The 17,209-nt window shown below is 47.1% G+C and overlaps 1 long non-coding RNA gene across 1 annotated transcript in view; it reads left to right on the top strand.

Moving 5' to 3' along the window:
- The first annotated feature begins 2,350 nt into the window (after positions 1–2,350).
- The window catches only part of LOC115840815 (uncharacterized), a 44,096-nt gene continuing 29,237 nt past the window's right edge, over positions 2,351–17,209 (top strand). Inside the window, exons 1-3 of the long non-coding RNA XR_009563499.2 lie at positions 2,351–2,472; positions 15,989–16,063; positions 17,007–17,206. This is a non-coding gene — a long non-coding RNA (uncharacterized lncRNA). The remainder of the gene's footprint in view (positions 2,473–15,988; positions 16,064–17,006; positions 17,207–17,209) is intronic.

Consider the following 17,209-nt stretch of genomic DNA (forward strand, 5'->3'; position numbering starts at 1 on the left):
GGGTTTCTCTAGTTGCCGTGAGCGGGGGCTACTCTGTTGCGGTGCGCGGGCTTCTTACTGCGGTGGCTTCTCTTGTTGCAGAGCACGGGCTCTAGGCTCACGGGCTCCAGTAGTTGCAGCACACAGGCTCAGTAGTTGTGGCTCTCAGGCTCTAGAGCACAGGCTCAGTAGTTGTAGCGCACAGGGCTTAGTTGCTCTGCAGCATGTGGGATTATCCTGGACCAGGGATCGAACCCTTGTCCCCTGCATTGGCAGGCAGATTCTCAACCATTGCGCCACCAGGGAAGCCCTATTGTTTGTAGACTTTTTGATGATGGCCATTCAGACCAGGGTGAGGTGAAACCTCATTGTAGTTTCGAGTTGCATTTCTCTGATAATTAGTGACATTGAGCACCTTTTCATGTGCTTTTTGGCCATCTGTATGTCTTCTTTAGAGAAATGTCTGTTTATATACTGTTGCTATTGTTAATGACCGAGGGCATGCCTCTGCAGAAGAGCACTGACAAGGTAGACAGCGAGGAGGCCACAAGAGAAGCAGACTTGAGAGGGTGGAGGCCCTGACGACCTGGAGGACGACCTGTTCTGGCATTCAAGGTCACTGTGTCTTGCTTCAGCCTACATTGCTCACCCTGCCTTCCACTGCTCTGGTTGGTCACTGGGCCAGGACACCCGGAGCTTTTCCTACTTCCACAGTCCCCACCCTCTGAGGACCTCCTCCTCCAAGAGGTACCTTGACCAGCCCAACCCTTAAGAATCACCTGGCCCTTATCACAGACTGAATCAATAGGCTGGCTATAGAGATACCCAGACTCATTACAGTCATATCCACTCAGACTTGGAAAAACACACCTGTTCTCATCTGAACACACAAGCAACCTCAAGGCACACCCCAGCCCTGGCCACAGACTCACAAATGTATTCCCATACACTCACGAACACACATACACAACCATAATGCAATCTCACCAAGGCACATGGAGTCCCATACACATACACACACACACACACACACCACTGGCACACAATAGCAATACATACGCAAGTACATGCTGTCACACCCACAAACCCACAAATTCATGTCCATACACCTATGTACATGCAAGCTCAGGAAAGCCCATAGATCTCATATATATACACACTTGTTTAACATTTAGGCATATAAAAGTATCTGTACATATACACAGAGACACGTTCTGAGCACACATGCTCATATACAGCTATCAATGTGCTTATATCTATAAGCATACATATGCATACATACAAGATACACATACAGGACTTTCCTGGTGGTGCAGTGGTCGAGCATCTGCCTGCCAGTGCAGGGGACACCAGTTCAAGCCCTGGCCCGGGAACATCCCACATGCCTTGGGGCAACTAAGCCCGTGTGCCACAACTACTGAGCCTGCGCTCTAGAACCCGCCAGCCACAACTACTGAGTCCATGAGCCACAACTACTAAAACCTGTGCCCCTAGAGCCCGTGCTCCACAACAAGAGAAGCCACCACAATGAGAAGCCCGCACACTGCAACAAAGAGTAGCCCCGCTCACTGCAACTAGAGGAAGCCTGCACACAGCAACGAAGACCCAATGCAGCCATAAATTAATTAATTAATTAATTTAAAAAAAGAGATACACATACAGACTCCTATACATCCTCCCAAACACACACACAAAGACATTACAACAAAAAGAAAACCTGTCCTCTCTACGCACACAGATATGCTCCTGTAGCACATTTCGTTCATTCATCAATTCATTTATATTTTTAAAAATTGCTAAGGAAACTTCCTTGGGCCACCTTCCAAATTCAACCTTGCATTATAGCTACTGTGTAGCCCAGCAGAATGTACCAGTAGATCATTTCTCCCTTTAAATTTCCACTTGTGGGTAGGCGATGTGGATTTTCTCTCTGCCTTGCAAGACCCGGGTTAGCAGGGCCCCGGCTCCCTCATCTCCGTCCCTTTCTAACTACCCAGTGCTCCAAGGCCTCCACAGGGAGGGAGGTGATCACTAAGGGTCCGTGTCTAAAGGTGCCTTTCCCAGCACTAATCCAACCGCGGCAGGGGTGGGTCCGCGGGTGTGGCTAGGAACCGCGTGCCAACAAGGACACTCCGGGATGGGGGATGAGTGCTGGAAGCTCAAGACCTTCCCTTTGGTGCCTCCCCCACCTCACCGCCCCCACCCCCCACTCCGCTCTTCTCAGGCCCGCCAGCACCCACCCAGCCCTAAGTCGTCTGGCTGCGAGCGGGAGGAAGCGGGGGCTGGGCTTTCGGCCTCCCCTCCCCCTCCCTTCCTCCGCCTCCCTCCCTTTCTCCTCTATCCTCCTTCCTCCTCGCTCCCCTCCCTCCTCCGTTGGCCCGGCCACGCCCGCCCCTTCCCCTCCCCCGCCTCCTTCCCCTCCCCTCCCTCGTGGCTCAGGCTGCCCGAGGCTGAGTCATCGCCGCGGACGCTGCCCGGAGAGCTGGCGAGCAGGTAGGGGGATTGTGAAGAAAGCGACCCTGTGCGACCCGTGACCGCCACCACGAACAAGGCTGAGTCCCGGCGCATGGCCCTCTCCCCGAGAGGCCTGAAGAGGCACGGACAGGGCCCAGGATCGCGATGGGGAGGAGCGACGGGCCCCGGAAGGCGCTGATTCCGCCTCCCTTACAGCAGCATTTTGAAGAGCTGCACATAGGATGCAATCTAAGCGTAACATTAGGTGGCATCCAGGCCAGGCATCGCAAGCTGGCGGCCCACGGGCAGGTTTGGCCTGCACCTGATCTTTATTTGGCCTACACAGTGTTGTTTGTTTAGGTTTTAGCCAGATGCCAGTGTTTAAACACCACAGGATATTTCATAGGGGGGAAGTCTGATTCCCAAGTCTTGAAAAATTAGAATATATGTCAACACTGGGCCAGTATTTCCCATGACAACAGTAGCGTCCTGCTGAGTGGAGCTGCTTCTTTGGTCAAGGCATTGCGTCCTCGAATTCCCCACATTCCCCACTACTCCTTCCTTTTTCACCTAAGCCATTGAACTTGCTTTCTGTTACCTGTGAAGCCCCTGATTTAGCGATTCCTAATCTATCTAGTCCATGCTACTAATTTCTCAGATGGGAATGAGGAAATGGAGGTGGGAGTTTCCCAGTCACACAACATGTGGCCTAAATGCAGAAGGAGAATCCAGCTTTCCCTCACCTACCAATCTTCCACCAAACCATTTTGCTTCCTTTGGAATGCAGGCTAAGGAAAGGAATTGGCTTGTGAAAAGTGGGTCCCAGGAAATGATCTGGAGATCACGGTGGACGCCAAATAGAAGATTTTCTGGAACAGAAAAAACCAGAGAAGGGTACAACTTCAGATTTCTTTCTATATCAGGGCAGATCTGTACTAAGGAATTGAGCAGAAGTAGAGTGTACAGCAGCCTGACACTGGAGGTGATGGTAGCTTCTCAGGATCTTTCCCTTGGAGTTGGAGTGGAATACAGAACTAGGGTAAGTGGATGGATGGCACAGTTGGCAATTCTGGCAAATTTGGTTATAAGAAGTTGTTTTCAAGTCACTGGAAACTTGGCCTTTGAGATACTAGACTGTTGTATAAGGGTTGTGCCAGCTTGCTTGGATTATTCTCTAGTGTAGGGCTTCTCAGTCTGGAATGCACATGATTTTTGTAAGAGGAGAATTGATTCACTAGGACGGTGATGGAACTGAAGCTCCTACATTTCTGACAAGCTTCCAGGTGATGCCAATGCTACAAGCTCCCAGACCTCTCTTTGAGTAGCCAGGCTCTGAACTCCTCGTGCCTTCTGTTTATTTGCAAGGGTCTTTGTTACAAGGCAGCCAAGAGGAAGGGCTCAGAATCAGAGACCTGGAATCCCAGCCCACCTTTTAATAGCCAGGTAACCTTGGGCAGGCTGCTCATCCTCTCTGCGCCTCCATTTTCTCATCTGCTCAGTTGGAATCAAAGAATACTTACTTGCTTAGGAGGATAGGGAAGGAAGAGTGAACCGGACATGTGGCCTCACCGCAGTGCGTGGCTCATGGTAGGAGCTCTGGAAAGGTAGTTTGTGTTATCATGCTCTCTGTGGGATTGCCCATGGGCAGTGACACCCATAAGCAACATGGTCAGGGAGGGGGAAATATGGGACATTTCAGGATGAGGATCGAACCCCTTAATGTGGCCTTACAGGCCCTGGGTGGTATGGTCACTACCCAGCCCACCCTTGCCGCACTCCCTGTCTATCCACACTTCAGCCACACTGGCTGCCTATTAGTAATACATTCTTCAGCTATGGTACTTTCTGTCCTCAGAGGCCTCGTACATGGTGCTCCTCATGCTTTAGCTGCCTGGCCCCTTCTTACCTTCAGTCTCAGCTCCTATTCACTTCCTCAGCGATGCCTTCCTTGATCCCCAAAGTCTTTAAAGTAAGGATTTAGAGGGTGTGTTCTGGTAGAAAGGGAGTACAGGGGACATCTCTTGAGGAGATATATATATATATATATATATATATAAAAAGAGAGAGAGAGTTCACTGTTTTTAATAGAGTCTGTGTTTATTTAGAGCAGCTTTTTGGGGAGGAGGTGGTCGGAGGGGAGGAGGAACTAAACACTGCCCCTGTTAGACGACAAAATGCTTCTTCGCAAATTAGAAAAAGGCACAGCATTGGGAATTCCCTGGTGGCCTAGTGGTTAGGATTCCCGGCTCTCACTACCGTGGCCTGGGTTCAGTCCCTGATAGGGGAACTGAGATCCTGTGAGCTGTGCGGCACAGCCAAGAAAGACAAAAGAAAAAGGCACAGTTTGGGCAGGACTGGATCTCCGCTCTCTCCTGCCCTCTCCACCTGTTACCTTTGTGCGGTATACAAACTGTGCAGCCTTAGTGCTAATGCTTCCCTGAGCAGCCTCGTGATGACCAGCTTAATCTTCCTGCCTGGATTAAGTTCCTTTTAGAAACTCTCTTCACTCCATAAAACTCATCACACATCGGAATTAGGTGTCTTGAGAATGGTTAATTTAAAAATACAGTCCCCTGTACTAGACTCTATATTCCATCCAGGCAGAGACTATCCATCTTGCTCTAGGCTGTATCCCCAGTGCCTAGCCTGGTGCCTGTAACAAAGCAGGTGCGCCATAACTATTTGCTGAATATAGTTGACTCTTGAACAACACAGGTTTGAACTGCGTGGGTCCACTTATACCTGAATTTTTTTCAATAAATACTACTGTAGTACTATATGAGCCACAGTAGGTAGAATCTGAGGATGCAGAACTGCAGATAAAGAGGGCAGGTATCAAGTTATATGCGGATTTTCCATTAGAGGGATTGTCAGTGCCCCTAAATCCTGTGTTGCTTGAGGGTCAGCTGTATTTTAGGGGCTCATTATCTACCAAGAGAGGTAGGACTCATCAAAATAACCATTGCACGAGATGGGGACTAAATGTTGCAGCCCCGGGGAGGGAGGTGTCACTTCTAGCTGAGGTCATCTGGGAATGCTCACAAAAGAGGTGGTGTTTCTGCTGAGCCTAACAGAATAGGTGGAGTTCATGAGACCCACATGAGTGTGAGGGTGTTCTTGGCAGTGGGAACAGCAAAAGCAAAGGTACGGAGGGAGAAAAGTTCATTGTGTTCCTTTGACAGGTCACAAATTGTGATCAGCAGACTGGCCAAATGTGTATTGTGAATTAGCTGCTAATATTTAAAAATAAGATTTCACATATAGATCCAGATTTCTCAATTCTCTTGAAAAATTGAAAGATCCCAACAGGCAGCAATTGATTGACATCAAGAAGTGACAGTCCTGGGGCTTCCCTGGTGGCGCAGTGGTTAAGAATTCGCCTGCCAATGCAGGGGACCCGCGTTTGATCCCTGGGCAGGGAAGATCCCACATGCCGTGGAGCAACTAAGCCTGTGTGCCACAACTACTGAGCCTGCGCTCTAGAGCCCGTGAGCCACAGCTACTGAGCCAGTGTGCCACAACTACTGAGCCTGTGCTCTAGAACTCGTGTTACACAACAAGAGAAGCCACCGCAATGAGAAGCCCGTGCACTGCAACGAAGAGTAGCCCCCGCTCTCTGCAATTAGAGAAAGCCCGCGTGCAGCAACGAAGACCCAATGCAGCCAAAAATAAATAAATGAAATAAATTAATTAAAAAAAAGAAGTGACAGTCCCTTTAGAAGGCATATGCTTTTGCTCCCGTTTGCCATAGTACACGCCTTTCCCCGTGGCTTTTTAAAAAATATATACGTATTTATTATTTTTTAAATTTTTATTTATTTTTGGCTTCATTGGGTCTTCGTTGCTGCGTGCGGGCTTTCTCTAGTTGTGGTGAGCGGGAGCTACTCTTTGTTGCGGTGTGCGGGCTTCTCATTGCGGTGGCTTCTCTTGTTGCAGAGCATAGGCTCTAGGCGCGTGGGCTTCAGTAGTTGTGGCACACGGCTCAGTAGCTGTGGCACACGGGCTCAGTAGTTGTGGCTCATGGGCTCTAGAGCGCAGGCTCAGTAGTTGTGGCGCATGGGCTTAGTTGCTCCGCGGCATGTGGGATCTTCCCAGGCCAGGATCAAACCCATGCCCCAGGCAGGCGGATTCTTAACCACTGTGCCACACCACCAGGGAAGTCCCCCCCATTGCATTCCTATACCCAGCTCTCTTCGCTCATTTTTGTCCCTTCCTGGCCTGGCTGTGCGGCTGGCTAGCAGACCATTTGATTGGCTTAATGGGAGTTGTAAGGACAGGTGGTTCCCATCTTACAAGTCAAACGCCAGACTAAGGAAGTTGGCCAGTACCCACCCTAAAGGAAACGAGGAGCCATTGAAGGTTTTTGAGCTTCTAGGTTCAGTAAGGCTGTGATGGACTTTAAGAAGATCCACATGGACTGTAAAAAGAGGCACAATAACCCAGAGCAGGGGCATGGATGCCACGGCTTTTTTTTTTTAAACTGGTGAATAACAGGCCTTCTCGTCTAATGAGGTAAGCTCGTAAGTGCAGGGATTTCAAGGGTCTTCAGCTCCACAGAGCACAGCCAGGCCCGAGTTCAACAAGAGGACCCTCAGGCAAGGAGGCTGGTGAAGTTCTGGAAACTGAAGGAGTGGGGAGCTCTGTGTGAGGCTTTCAATGAGGAAAAAAAACCCATGGACTGACTCATAGTTGGGGGACAGGTACTTCCAAAAGGTAGAATTTTAATCTTAAAGGTTTCTAATGACTCACACGTAGATGACATCCAACTTGCTTTTGCTTAGCCTTGAATATTTGCAAATACATTATTTTGCTTTAAAAATAATTGTACTTTTCTTCTGTTTATAAAAATAATATATCCTCACTAGGAAAAAATGGAAAATGTAGAAAAATGAAATGAAAATAATAATCACCAGTAATCCTACCACCATTATTAACATGTTGGTGGATTTCCTTGTTTATTTTTTCAGTGTATTTATGCTTTTTTAAACAAAGTTGGGGTCACATTTCACATATAACTGATTGCCCTTTTTTGACTAATACTATGACTCTTTCACCATGAGAATGTATTAATGCATCTTCTTATAAAACTTTTAAATAAGGTAAAATTCAGAAAAGAAAAACACTATATATGAGCATTTTTCTGGTTTATGAAATATGCTTTGAAAAAACATTTTGCCTCTTTGTTTCTTCCCATTCTCAAGGTGTGGTCAGGAATCTGACTTTTTTTCATCATGCAAAACAGATACTATCACCCTTATTTTACTGAAGAAAATGAGTCACAAAGATGAAATCATTTACCCCGAATTGATTAGTCAGCAGCTAGTCCAGGGTAAGACTACTAAGCCCCAGGCCTTCTGAGTCTGGCTTAGTGCTGTGAGAGGAGGGGGGATACACAGACTGCGCTTCCCCACTGCCATTACCTTTAGTTTAGAGAATGCCAGCTGTGCTTTATTTTTTAATTAATTAACTTATTTATTTTAAGTTATTTTCTTTTTTTTAAATTTTTGGCTGCACTGGGTCTTCCTTGCTGTGAGTGGGCTTTCTCTAGTTGCGTTGTGCGGGCTTCTCATTGCGGTGGCTTCTCTTGTTGCGGAGCATGGGCTCTAGGTGCACGGGCTTCAGTAGTTGTGGCACGTGGGCTCAGCATTTGTGGTGCATGGGCTCTAGAGCACAGGCTCAGTAGTTGTGGCACAGGCTTAGTTGCTTCGCGGCATGTGGGATCTTCCCAGACCAGGGATCGAACCCATGTTCCCTGCATTGACAGGTGGATTCTTAACCACTGTGCCACCAGGGAAGTCCCTTTATCTTTTTAAAATATTTATTTATTTATTTTGTTGCGCTAGGTCTTAGTTGTGGCTCACCAGCTCCCTAGTGGTGGCATGCACACTCTTAGTTGAGGCATGTGGGCTTCTTAGTTGCAGCATGCATGTGGGATCTAGTTCCCTGACCAGGCATCAAACTCGGGCCCCCTGCATTGGGAGAGCGGAGTCTTAACCACTGCGTCACCAGGGAAGTCCCCAGCTGTGCTTTAAATTCTGGGAATCAAGGAGGCTTTAAAGTGAGCACAGTTAATCCGAGTATACTTCGTGGAAGAGGCAGATTTTATGCAGCATCTGGAAGGTTTGTCCAATAAACAGATAAGTCAGTGGCAGGCACCCAAGCCTACTGATTCCCAAGTGAACAGTAATACCGGGCTTTATCTTGTGGCAAGCCTTACTAAGCCCTTGAACACGCTTATGTTATTTAATCCTCACACCCAACTGTGTGAAGCACTGCTATTTTCATTGATTTAAAAATGAAGAAACATGGGGCCTTCCCTGGCAGTCCACTGGTTAAGACTCTGCACTCCCACTGCAGGGGGCACTGGTTCGGTCTCTGGTGGGAAACTAAGATCCCATAGGCAGCATGGCCAGAAAATACAAATTAAAATAATAATAATGAAGAAACAAGCATAGAGCGGGAAGGCCTCACAGCTAGTCAGTACCAGGGCAGAGGTTTGAATGCAGGTATCCTGGCCCCAGAGCAGTTACTGTGTTCCATGCACACACCCTCCCTGCCTGAAGCTTGAAGGTTGAGCAGCAAGGCCCAGGCTTTGTACCACCGCCGTCACTGACAGCTGACGGGTTGTGCTCAAGGGACCGAGGGACGCACAGGCAGTGCTGGGGATGCTGCGCCGTTTTGGGGACTGTGAGACAACAGCCAGCCGGGGAGGGCGCCCGGAGCCCTCCGAGAGGATTCCTAAAGTGGGAAAATATAAATAAAAAATTCCCCGGAGCATTAGGCATCCCGTGGCCATTCCTCAGTGACTGTTTCTTGATTCTTCTTTTGATTCCAAAATAAACTCCAGCCTGAAAGGATAGAATCTACAGGACGACTTGCATTCTAGTCCTGCCTCAGCCACTATCTGTTTGTGTGATCTTGGGCCAGTTACTTTCCCTCTCTGTGTCTCGGGGATTAAAGCTGGTCCTTTCACCTGGTCTTTGCAGTTCACATTCTAGCGCGCTGTGGCCAAAAAAATGCTGGGCCTTAGGGATGACTCGGTGGAAACTGGAGCTGTTCGCCATGTGCAGGGGTGCGTGGGTGCTGCGCCCACCCTGCTTTTGCCCCGCACCCCAGCGTTTGCGTGCGCAGGAAGGCTCTCGGGTGTCCTGGGGAGAGCCCAGCCCAGCCGCATCCCTGGGCAGTGCACTTGGGAGTGAGGACATGCACATGGTTGGAGGCACTTGAATTCCTTCCTAAGATCTCTGCTCCCCAGGGCCCAAGTCACCTGAAGGGGCGCCCAACCTTGGGTCTACTAGCTCAGCCCAGCAGCTCCACTCCACCTTCACCGGGCAGCCGGTGATTCTCAGGCACAGCCATGCCTGCCCCTACGAGGAAACCTTCGCTGGCTCCCCACTGCCCCAGGAATAACATCCAGGCTCCTCAGAATGGCAGAGAAGGCCTGCTACCACCTACCCCAACCTGCCTCTCCAACTCTTTTGCCCTGTCACCTTAATGTAGAGCTTTGTGGTTTTAAAAGTAGGGGCACCTGGATTCAAATCTCCTGAGTCTTCCTGTTCCTGGCTTTATGATCTTTAGGCAAGTTACCACACATCACTAAACCTTGATTTCCACACCATTAAAATGGGGGTGGTAGCACCCATTCCATAGGACTGTGTGAGAAATTAAATGAATCACTTAGCATGGTTCCTAGAACGTGGTAAACTCTAATAGGGCTTAAGTGCCTGTCCTTATTATTGTAACAATTCTCAGCCTCATTTGGCTACCACCTCCTACTTCCTGAAGCTCAGCACTCTTTCCCAACACTGTCTCCATACCTGGAAAGCCCTTCCCTGTCCCTCTTCTCCACCCAGCAGGCTCCTACACATTCTTTCAAGCCCTATTCAAAAGCATTGCCTGTGAAGACATTTCCCTCCTTCCCACTTCCTTCCTTCTCTCTCTGCTTGTCAGCACTGTATCCCAGGGGCCATGCTTACTGTCACTATGGTGGAACAACCAGCATTACACACCTCTCGGTAGGATGCAGTAGACTACACGACTCCATCTAATTTTGCTCCTGCCAAAAATATTGAGCCTGAACCTAATCAGGTCTTCAGAGCTGGCTTCAGTTTACAAGAATTTCAGGGGGTAGAGGAACACGTCATGTAACCCACAGAGAAGCAATCAGGCAAGTCCAGAGTGTGGGACAGTTTATAAGGCAACTGGTGTGATTTCTTCGTAAAAGTTAACATCGTGAAAACAGAACAAAAGCAAATGCACTGGAGGAGGAGGTTCTAGATTCAAAGAGATCCTAGAGTCTAACAAGTAAATGTAAGATGTGATTTTTTTTTTTTTTTGCGGTACGCGGGCCTCTTACTGTTGTGGCCTCTCCCGTTGTGGAGCACAGGCTCCGGACTTGCAGGCTCAGCGGCGATGGCTCACGGGCCCAGCCGCTCCACGACATATGGGATCTTTCTGGACCGGGGCACGAACCCACGTCCCCTGCATTGGCAGGCGGACTCTCAACCACTGTGCCACCAGGGAAGCCCAAGGTGTGATTCTTGATTGTATCTTGGCTTGTTTTCTTTTTAAAAAAGCTATAAAGACCAAGTTTTTAGACAGTGGGGGAAATCTGACTATGAAGTGCGTATTAGATGATATAAGGAAATTATTAATTTTGTGAGGCGTGGTAAGTGCATTGTGGTTATGGAGGAGAATCCTTATTTTTTGGAAATGCATGCTTAAGTGTTTAGGGCTGAAGTGTTAGAGTATCTGCACTAAACTTTAAAATAGTTCAGCCACAAATTTAACATATAATAAGATGAAGTAAATATGGTAAAATGTTGACAGTTGTTGAATCTATGAGATTATATGTAGGTATTCATTTTATAATTCTTCCTACTTTCCAGTATGTTTCAACATTTTCAGAATAAAAAGGTCTTTTTATTTATTTATTTAAAGTTTTCCTTCTCCAGGGCTCCCACAGCAAGCTTTTAGACCTTTATTAAAGAACAAATCACAATATATGGAGGCGACATATGCCAGTGAGTCTTGCCATTCAGATTACAGATTACGAACTCCTGGCAGTAGGATCCAAAGTCTGGATCAACTTTATTTCTCACAGTGTCAAGTTCATAATAAATGCTCAATAAACATTTGTTCAATGAATGAAGACTTTACTCGTGCTACAGTGCACTGTCCATCAATAAACTTACTTGGTAATCTCCAGAATGAAAAGGATAATGACAAAATTTAATCAAGCACTTACTGTGTGCCAGGCTTGGTGCTAAGTCCCTAACATGCATTATCTCATGTAACCCTCACAGCAGTCGGAAAAATATTGATCCCATTTTACACGTGAGGAAACTGATACGCAGAGAGGTGAAGAAACTTGCCCCTAAGATCACTCAGTAATGGCAGAAGCATGTGGTTCTAACCATTACACTATGTTGCCTTGTCCCTCTCTGGCACAATCCTACTGGCACAGGTAATTACGTAGGTACGTGTTTTAGTACCTACATCTGCTGAACTAGGAGCCCTTCAAAGGCAGAGGAAAGAAAACATGTCTACACAAAAACTTGTATACAAATATTAATAACAGCATTATTGAGAATAGTCAAGGAATGAAAACAGCCCAAATGTACATCAACTTGATGAATGGATGAACAAAATGTGGTATATCCACACAATGGAATATTATTCAGCCCTAAGAAGGAATGAAGTACTGATACAGTCTACAACATGCATAAATCTCGAGCACATTACATTAAGCGAAAGAAGCCCATCTCGGGGACTTCCTTGGTGGCCCAGTGGTAGAGAATCCACCTTCCAATGCAAGGGATGCGACTTTGATACCTGGTCAGGGAACTAAGATCCCACATGCTGCGGGGCAACTAAAACTGTGCACCACAACTGCTGAGCCCACGTGCCTTCGAGTCCACACGCCACAACTAGAGAGGGAAAACCCGCACGACCACAACTAGAGAGAAGCCCAAGCGCCACAACGAAGAGACCGCACTCTGTAATGAAAGATCCTGCGTGCTGCAACTAAGACCCAACGCGGCCAAAATAAATAAATAAATATTTTTTAAAAAAGAAACCCATCTCAAAAGAGCACATAATATATGATTCCATTTAAATGAAATGTCCAGAATAAGCAAATCCATAGAGATAGAAAGTAGAGTAGTGGTTGATTAGGGCTAAGGGGTTGGAGGATTGGGAGGTGATAGCTAAAGGGTCCAAGAATTCTTTTTGAAGTGATAAAAATATTCTACGATTGATTGTGGTGAAGGTTGCACACTCAATATATCAAAAACAATTGAATTTACAATTTAAATGGGTGAGTTGTATTGTGTGAGAATTGTATCTCAATAAAGCTGGAAAAAAAAGCAGAGGAAATACCTTATGCACCAGTGAATCTGCCAAGCTAGTTGAGTGGAAAAAGAATGAATGAATGAATGAATGGCTGTTTCCATTGCAAATGACAAAAATCTTCCGTATTTCTGAAGTCTAAAATGAATTTCCTTGACAGCCTTACAGGCATGCTCACTCTTAGCTCCCAGGAACTCAATTATATACTAAGAAACCTGATAATTCAATAAATAATTCCTGAGGTTGCCAGTGCTACTCCAGAAGAAAAGAGAAATGCACAGATGATTTCTTTCAGATACAAACTGTGGGATTGCTGAACAAGGAGATGCCAGGATGTTCTGTCTGGGAAGGGTCGTGGAGATCTCACTGTGATCTGTTTCTACTTGGCAAACCTAGATTCATTTATTTGGACTCACCTGACTATTCCTGTGTTTTTTTTCTCCTTGCCCTGGTCATTCAGAAGGATGGTTGTAAATGAAAGCTCCAGGATAAAATACTTTATGAGGTTCTGTGGAAATAATAGGGAAGGACCCAAACACTTCAGTGGGTGTCCGTCAACTGGCAGGGAAGTTTGCTTGTTCAAAATGTTGGTTCGGGCCTCATCCCTGGAAGATTCAGATTCAGTTCAACTAGGGTGGGGCCATAGAAACTGCGTTTTAAATAAAGCATCTGCGGTGTCCTTGATACAGGGGAAGCCTGGCCATATGAGAAACACTGACCTAAATAAAGCATAGACAGGAGGAACTGAAATGTGTACATTATCTCAGGCAGAAAAATGGGTTTGCCGAGGGATCTTAGAGATCATGGAATTTAAAAGTTTTCATGCTGTGCCCCCTGGAACTCCTAAGGACTCCATGGAGCACTTGGAGGGGCTGTTGAGTTGGTGGAGGTACAGAGGTGCAGATAGGTCTACCTCAGCAGATGCCCCTTTTTCTTTTTGTTTTTTATTTATTTATTTATTAGAAGATGTTGGGGGTAGGAGTTTATTAATTAATTTATTTTTGCTGTATTGTGTCTTCGTTTCTGTGCGAGGGCTTTCTCTAGTTGTGGCAAGCGAGGGCTACTCTTCATAGCGGTGCGCGGGCCTCTACTGTCGCGGCCTCTCCTGTTGCAGACCACAGGCTCCAGACGCGCAGGCTCAGAAGTTGTGGCTCACGGGTCTAGTTGCTCCGCGGCATGTGGGATCCTCCCAGACCAGGGCTCGAACCCGTAACCCCTGCATTAGCAGGCAGATTCTCAACCACTGCACCACCAGGGAAGCCCCCACATGCCCCTTTTAACAGCTCTATTTCCATTTTTTTTTCTAAACTAAGATATTGGGTTCTATTGCTTGAATGCCATTAATCATGCCCAGTCCCTCATATGCAAGTGGAAAAACTGAGGACTAGAGAGGAAAATATTTTCCCAGGGTAGCAGAGTGACAGCACACGGATGGCAGAACCAGGGCTGCTACCAGGGCTTCACTTCCAGCCCAGGGCCCTTCCCACCAGGGAATGCCAGTTTGGACACATCTCTTCATCTCAGGGTGGCTTTCCCTCTCTGCCTGCAGCAAATCCCACAGAAGACAGCAGGGCCTAGACTAGGGTAAGAGGAATTGAGGCATCCTGCCTCCAGCACAAAATTTAGGGGGGTGCCCCAAAATTCAGAAATCAAGACAAAAAATATTTTAATGCAATATATTAAAAATCAAAATTAATGCCAAAAAATTAATGATGAACAAAATACCAAAATTTTACATAAAAGTGAAATCAGTAGTTCTGATTTTTCCTTTTGCCCCAAGCTTCAATATGGCTCTCTACAGCACTATTACTTATCCTGCTTTCATTTAAAGTTTTGGTATTTTGTTCATCATGGATTTTGGGCATTAATTTTGATTTTTAAAATATTATATTTGAACTTCCCTGGTTAAGAATCCGCCTGCCAATGCAGGGGACACGGGTTCGAGCACTGGTCTGAGAAGATCCCACATGCTGCGGATCAACGTGCGCCACCGCTACTGAGCCTGCGCTCTAGAGCCCGCGAACCACAACTACTGAAGCCCACGCGCCAAGAGCCCGTGCTCCGCAACAAGAGAAGCCACCGCGATGAGAAGCCCGCGCACCGCAACGAAGAGTAGCTCCCGCTCGCCGCAACTAGAGAAAACCTGTGTGCAGCAATGAAGACCCAATGCAGTCATAAATAAATAGATTTATTTATTTATTTTTCTGCAGTACGCGGGCCTCTCACTGTTGTGGCCTCTCCCGTTGCGGAGCACAGGCTCCGGACGCGCAGGCTCAGCAGCCATGGCTCACGGGCCCAGCCGCTCCGCGGCATGTGGGATCCTCCCGGACCGGGGCCCAAACCCGTGTCCCCTGCATCGGCAGGCGGACTCTCAACCACTGCGCCACCAGGGAAGACCAGATTTATTTTTTTAATAATAAAATATTGTATTCAAGTATTATTTATCTAGGTTACTTTTTTTGCGTTTCCCTTAACCTGGTGCCTGAGGCAGGTGCCTCATTTGCCTCGCCCTAATCTTGGTCCTATAGAACAGGTCTTTTGGCAGATTGCTGAGTAAATGCCCCATTGTCCTCTGGGAATCCCTCCAGATCCTATCACTTTATTTGTCTGATGGAACTGATGTTTGTTTGGTCTCACTGTGACATTGCCCTTGCCACTTGACCTGCAGAGAGGTTTGTAATCTGCAGGGGATATTTGTTTTGCTGACCCAGCAACATTCTCCCCTCTCTGGCAACAGTAATTGTTAAATTGTTCCGGTTCATTCCCTCCCCATCTGTGCAGCTGACTCCAGCCCATAGCCTAGAGGTCGGCATGTGACTCAGCTCTGCCAATCAGAGGCTTGCATCCCCTGGCCACAATGATTGGTTCAGGAGTGGTCATGTGACTCAGTTACAGCCAATGAGACTCAATTCTGGAGGTCTGGTCTGAACTTCATGAAAGGGAGACTTTCTCTTTTCTCTGGTAGCTGAGAGGACAGGATGTAAGCCACCTCGGGCAGCCTCTCTGAGACACAGAAGGCTGCAAGGTGGACAGCAGCAGATAGAGGCAAGGAAGAAACGTCCTGGTGATATTGCTTGAGCTCCTGGATCCAGCTGTGCACAAGGCAATTCTACACTCTGGACTTAAGGGAAGTGTGGGCCAGCTTTTGCCCAAGTCAGTTTGAGGATTGTCTCTGTCACATAGCTGATTCACTCCTTCCCTGCAGTCTGTCCAGGTTGTCCCTGGGAGATGCCTTGGAGAAGCCCAGCCCCAGACTTCCATCCTGAAGATCTTCATCCAGGTGATGGCATCCTTCATCCAAGGGCAGCCTTAGAAGGCAGAGTATTGGTAACAACAACTCTAGATACCATTACTGAGCAGTAGTGCCACTGTCGGGTCCTGTGGTAAATATTTACACACCTATATACTCATTTTCTCCTATAACAACTCTACAAAGTAGATTCCATTACTAACTCCAGGCTGAAATCCGGTCCATCCATCCCCAGGCCAAATGTCCCAAATCACCAACTAGAGGCAAAGGGAAGGCCCCGGTTAACCAGCAAATGAGCCTGCTTCCCACTCCACTGTGCTCTTTCGTAAATGGATAGACTTTCTAGGAGGCAGACTGTTTCTAAGAACAGCTGAGCCTGGGTGTTAACAAACCCGTATCCCCACACTTTCCCGTAGCACTGTCAGCATCTTGAAGTAAAAAACCTTAGGCCAGCTTCCTTTGACCTGGGAGTGAAGCTCAGTGCCACAGCACAGCGGTGGCCTATATGAGAAAAGAATCTAGAAAAGAATGACTATGTGTACATGTATAACTGAATCACTTTGCTGTACACCTGAAACTAACACTGTAAATCAACTATACTCCAGTAAAATCAAAACAAAACAGAACAAACAAAAAATTAGTGGGTGGGTCGACTCACTGACCGTGGCCGTCTTTGCCATCTTTGTTCATTTATTTATTCAACAAACATTGATTGAGTGCCAGCTATATGCCAGATCCCGTTCTCAGCACTGAGGATACAAATGTTGAACAAAACTGGGGGCAGTCTGTGCCTCCAGGGAGCTGACAGTCTTGTCAAGGAGGCATGTATTAAACAAATAATTGCACATGGAATCATTTAATTACAAGTAGGATAAGCAAGGAGAAGGAAAAGTTCAGGCTGATATGAGAATGTGCAATAGAAGCATCTTAAACCCATTGGCGGACTAACTAAGCAACTTTATTCATTTGACAGGTGTGTTTGGATTGACTGCTCAGTGCTAGGCACTGTGTTTGCTGCTGAGTGCTGGACAGAGAGGGGAACAAGGCTCAGCCCTTGCCCACAAGGATCTTGCCATGCACAACAAATATACCATCTGACCAGCTCTCTGAGAAGCTGCAAGTTTACAGCTTTGACATCCACTTGAAAGAACAATGCCATGCCTGCTTCCACAGGTG

Source organism: Globicephala melas, chromosome 3, assembly GCF_963455315.2.
Source record: "Globicephala melas chromosome 3, mGloMel1.2, whole genome shotgun sequence".
Lineage (NCBI taxonomy): Eukaryota > Metazoa > Chordata > Mammalia > Artiodactyla > Delphinidae > Globicephala > Globicephala melas.